The sequence below is a fragment of the Blastomyces dermatitidis genome, assembly GCF_000003525.1.
Source record: "Blastomyces dermatitidis ER-3 genomic scaffold supercont1.2, whole genome shotgun sequence".
Taxonomy (NCBI): domain Eukaryota; kingdom Fungi; phylum Ascomycota; class Eurotiomycetes; order Onygenales; family Ajellomycetaceae; genus Blastomyces; species Blastomyces dermatitidis.
Window position 1 is genome coordinate 1,482,220 of NW_025544775.1, and position 6,000 is coordinate 1,488,219.

The window sequence follows — 6,000 nt, forward strand, 5'->3', positions numbered from 1 at the left end:
AGCTAGCTGAGTGATAATTCTTTAAAGAGAATAATAATCTCTGAAGCAGATCTGAGAGAACAGAGACAGTGATCAGTTATATAGAGTGTTAAAATATATATATAGCTTAAGATGTAAACTGTAGACAGAATCTCATGTGATATTTCCATAAGCAAAAAAAAAAACCGCTCCACCACGAACTCGCTCGATTTTTCGAATAAGAACCCGCCGATAGATCCATCGAAAAGCCCTCGATCATACGAGCATTCTGACCCCATCGCCGACCGCATACCCTGTGTGGTGGTGGAGTTATCCAGCCAAATGTGAACTGGACGGTGTTCAAAACTCCTGTGTGAAAGTATCCCTCATTCTCCCCTATCACACCACAACCCTGGGCCAAAGTGCCATACAAATTGTAAGGTGAAGAGACCTAGCCATATGCACCAATCTTCTCAATTTTGGAAGATCTTCAATCTGTAGTTGTGGAGATATCTGAGGAGCGACCTCCGCGAAAACCCTGTCCATCTTTGATATTTCAAAACACCAACACCAAGTCCCACTGTTGTACCGCCCTTCCTAATCTGGCCCATCCCTGACAGAAAAATACAAAAAGATACCTCGGTGATAATATCAAGCACATAATCAATGGCCACTTCTGAAGTGTAACCTCCGCGGTCTGTCTTTGATGTATCTGGACATCAATGCCAAGTCTCGCCCTCATACCACTTCTCTCAATCTGGCCCATCTCTGACAGAAAAGTACAAAAAGATACCTCAGCAACTGTACTCAATACATAATCAGCAGATATGACAACTATAAAATCAGTATATTCCAAGGTCTGACTGAGCCTTTGATCCCTGCACAGTGAGATATATTAAATCTAGTTTTAATATCTTAATATTCAATAGATTCTGTAAGAGATTGAGAACAGCAACACTAGGTTTCTATTGAATTTGAGAATTAACTCTATATTAATATAATCATTGACAAAGTCTTCTATTTTGAGATATAAATAATCAGTTTCTCTACATCCTGCTGACAATATTTATATTATTATATAGAAATAGACTTATATTCTCTATAATATCAAGACTCTGAAGAGGGAAAGTCTTGATAGAGAGTATACAGTAGTGCATATTTTAGCAGTTTCTATCTCATTCTTCTGCAGCAGTTAATGCAAAAAAAAGATTTTAGAAATAGTTTTTTACTTCTCTTAAAAAAGTAAGATGTTTTTCTCTGAGTTTTACACAATATTCTTACAAAGAATTAAAAACAGAGTTGTTTTCTGTCATAATTTCATATTCTTTTAAGTAAGAATTACTTTTTCAGTGACTGAAGAGCTTTCATTAATACTTAATTCTTTTTTACACTCTTTATTAACTGATTTGAGTTGCACACCTGTTGTGTGAGGAGAATTGAATAATTTAGAATAAAATTGAATAGTTTTAATCAATTTCTCTTCAAAAAATTGATTTATTTTTTATCAGTTTTTCTCTCAAAAACTGTCATATTATCTAATTTACTATCAATTGATATCATACTTTTTCTCACTGTATTCTAAGAAAGAGATTGTAAAGATTTTATTGATTTATCTTAAAAATCAGTTTTAGTTTATTAGATTCTCTTTAAAAATCTAATCTAGTTACTGAACTAGTGTGAAAAAAATCAGGTGTTTTATACATAAAAGTCTGTGACTCTTCTTTTGAAATAGTCTGATTAACTTTTCAATTGAAAACAGATTTAGAAATCTCTTAATTGAAACAGTCTGACTAACTTTTCAATTCAAAAGAGTTTAATAAATATCTCAATTGAATTAGTCTGATCAACTTTTCATTGAGTAAGAACAATGAGTTCAAAAGTACACTCAGTTAATGTGGAAAAAGATGCTTTCTCAAATGCTATTCCTGAGATTGAAATTCTGAAGAGAAGAAAGAAAGAAGAGATAGAGAAACAACAAGTTCTTGAAATACAGAAACTTGAAAAAGCAAGTAAAATTCTTGAAAAGCAGTGTCTGAGTGAGATAAATGAAGAAGTTCTGTTAATTCTTCATACTCAGACTAGACAACTACAGAAAGTGATCAAGTTCAAACTTAGAATTTCAAACACAGTTCAAAAAACTTTGAAAATTTCTAATACAATCACTGACTCTTCAGTTTACTCTTCTTTCTTTTCTACTTCTTCTTCTTCTTCTTCTTCTTTGAATCAGAAGAAAACATATACTCAAGCAGCTGAATCTGCTGCCTCTAAACCTGCTGTCTCTAAACCTGCTATCTCAAAACCTGCTCAAAATCCTGAGAAAACTGAGAAGAATACTGCTCATGCCTCTATTCATAGAAAAGTGGAAAAGAAAATACAAAAAGAGAAAAACTTTCAAATCTTCAGAAATAGAAGACTTATTCTCAAAGTCTCAAATCAGGACATTCTGCAAAGAAACAAGTTAAACTCAAATCTTATTTTCAGAATTAGAAATGAAATTAATCAGCAGTTCTTTTCTCAGTTGATAACTGATATTGAAGTTCAAAAATCAGTTATAGCTTCAATTGAATCATCATTCTTTAGAAACTTCATCATTCTGACTACAATGTCTGAATTCAGTGCTGAATTCCTTATTCAGAATGAGAATCTCTGAAAGTCAGCAGTAGAATCTTTGTTAAATATAACAATTCTATCTGAAAGAGATGAAAAGTGAGACAAACTCATTCTTCATGATATTTCAGTTGAAATTTTTGACTGTGAAGAAGAAATGCTACTTCTCAAAAATGAATTGAAAGAATACAACTCTATTCAACTGAGAAAGAAGCCTGTATGACTAAATTCAATTGAGTTCAGACAAAGCAGGAGAAATGCCTCTGTTCTAGTATATATAAAAACACTTGAACAGTCAAAGATCTCTGAAGTAAGAGTAGCAGGTTTGAAAATGAGAGTTCATGAATACAAAGACTCAAGAATGAATCTCAAAGCTCAAACACAGTATTCAAACTGTCAAAGATATGAACACTTTACAATCTTATATTTTAGAGACTTAAAATGTGCATTCTGTGCCAGAGATCACAAAACTAGTGAGCATAAATGTGAAACATGCTTAAAAAGAGATGAAATTTGTTAACATACTCTGCTTAAGTGCTCTAATTGCAAAGAAAAACACGCATCTAGCTTAAAAGAATGTATATTTACTCCTAGAACTCAAAAGAACTGGAGAAAAGATGAAGCTCAAAGTCAATCTAGAACTGAAGAGAAGAGTCAAGCCAGTAAACTCACAACTGCAAGCTTAAAAAGAAGAAACTCTCAACTATCTAAGTCTTCAAACTTCAACTCTTCAGCTAAATGTAAACAGAACTTGAATTCTCAAACTTCTGTTAAGATTAGAGAATTGAGAAATGACTCTGATGATAAACTAGATATAATGTAAGCAGTTGAGATTTCTACTTTTCAGAACAGTTATAATCTACTATCTGATGATAGTGATTAGATTCTACTCTACTCTCTTTTAGTATGAATATACAACAAAAACAACAAAAAAAGTTTAAAAACTCTTCAAAAATCACATTTATTCAAAATAATGTGAATAGAAACTCAAATTGTATTTATTCTTGTCTTCAAATTGCATTTGAATAAAAAGTTGATTTTATACTGCTTCAGGAGCCGAATTTTGATGCTGAGCAAAAATATGTTATTTCTCATTCAAGCTACTACTGCTTTTTATCTCAAAAGTCTGAGATAAAGTCAAGAGTAGTGATCTATGGAAGAAAGAGATCAAGATATTAATTTAATCTGAGATTTGATATCATGTCTGACTCTGATATTCTGGTGAGTGATATTATAGATAAAGAAAATGAGTTTGATACTATACAGCTCATAAATATCTATAATGAAAAGTCATTGAAGGAAAATAACAATATCTGAACAATTGATAGAGAATTTCTGAACATAACTTCATCAAGAAACTCTATAATTACAGAAGATTTCAATGCACATCATCTCTGATGAAATTCAGAATGCAAGAGAGCAGTGAGAGCTGATAATCTGATTGAATGAACCTTTGAATATTCAATAGATTTAGTTAATAAGTCTGATTAACAAACATTCTTTAGAAAAGGCATGAAATAGAAGTCTATTATAGATCTAATCTTCATGTCACAAAATCTAATGAAAAGAAGACTTGTAAACTGGTTTATTGATTCAAATGAGACATCAGAATCAGATCATGAGATTATTCAATTTAATATTGAACTGAGTGAAAAATAAATGAGTGAAAATCCTCTTCTCTCTAATCAGTATAACTTTGAAAAAGCTGATTGAAAAGCAGTTGAAGAAAGTATAAAACTACTAAAATCTGAAAGATAGAATGAGCTATATTGAAATTCTGATCAAGATATCTCAAATGAAATGCTTGAGAATAGAGTGAAGCTTATTACATCTATTATTCTAATAAGTGTTAGAGATAATATTTTAAAAAGAAAATCTTCTGAGTATTCAAAATCTTGATGAAATGAGAATATCTCATCTAAAAGGAAAGAATTAGCTACTGCTAGAAGAGATTGAAAAAATAATGTAATATCTGATGAAGAGTTCAAAGCTGTCAGAAATGAATATTTTTCAGATATCAAAAGAGCTAAAACAGACTGCTGGAATAAATTTCTTGAAGAAGCATAAGAGAAGAAAATTTTTAAAGCTTTTAACTATACTAAAACAAGAAGTGTAGCAAAACTTTCAGCCTTAGAATATGAGTTTCAGAATGAATCATATACAGCAAACTCTTTTGAGAAAAAATGTCAAGCTTTTATGAGAATTCTCTTTCAGAACTTATCAGACTCAGATTCAGATTCAGAGGAAGAGAATATATCACTTCTCAACTACATTGATAAAAATGACTGGGAATGGCCTGATCTTACACAAGATGAATTAGAGTCAGCTATCTTCTCAAGTTCTGTTAAAACTGCTGCAGATCCTGATTCAATTAATCACTTGATTATTCAAAATACATATTCCTACTTAAAGAATGAATATTTTGAGCTCTTTTTCAATCTCTTGAAAAATGAATATCATTCTGAATACTGGAGAGAAGCCACTGAAGTGATTCTTGCAAAACCTAATAGAAAAACTTCAATTTCTAAGTCATATAGAGTAATATCTCTATTGAACTGTTTAGAAAAGGTTTTAGAAAAGATAATAGCTACTTGACTATCTTTTATAAGCTCTATAGATGATTCTCTTTTATTCAGTGAATAAATGAGAGATAGAAAACAGTGTTCTGCAATTGACACTGTTCTCTCAGTTGTTCATGATATTCAAATAGCAAAGCATGAGAATCTGGTCTCAACTGCAGTTTTTATTGATATAAAGAGAGCATTTGATCATGTTTCAAAGTCAAAGTTAATTCAGACATTGAAGATATTAAAACTGCCACTTTCTCTAATAAAATGAGTTAACTGTTTTATGTCTAAAAGAATTATACAACTCTTCTTTGATGAAATGAAACAAGACAAGACTGAGATAAAAATAGAAGTATCACAGGGATCTTCAATCTCACTCATTTTATTTGCAATATACACTGCATATCTATTCAAGAATAGAAATATGAGAATAGTGTGATCTTCAAGTTATATGAATGATATTGGTCTAGTCTACAGCTCAAAAACTATCAAAGAGAATTTGAAAGTAATTGAAGAAGCTGCAAAGAAAATCTTTGTTAGAGCAGATATCAATCAAATTCAATTTGATATGAATAAAACTGAGTTAATTCATTTCTTTTCTAGACTCAATGAGAAAGAACTATCTCTAACTCTTTTAAATAGAGAGATTAAACTCAGTGTAAATATCAAATGATTAGAAGTATGATTAAACTCCAAGTTGAATTTTAAGTATCACATTCAATAAAGAACTGTCAAGACAGAAAGACTATTGAACAACATAATCAGACTATCAAATACAGAGAGAGGTCTATTCTTCCAGGCTATGACACAGTTATATATAGCCTGTATTACATCAGTAGCTGATTATGAAGTTCAAGTTTGATGAAAT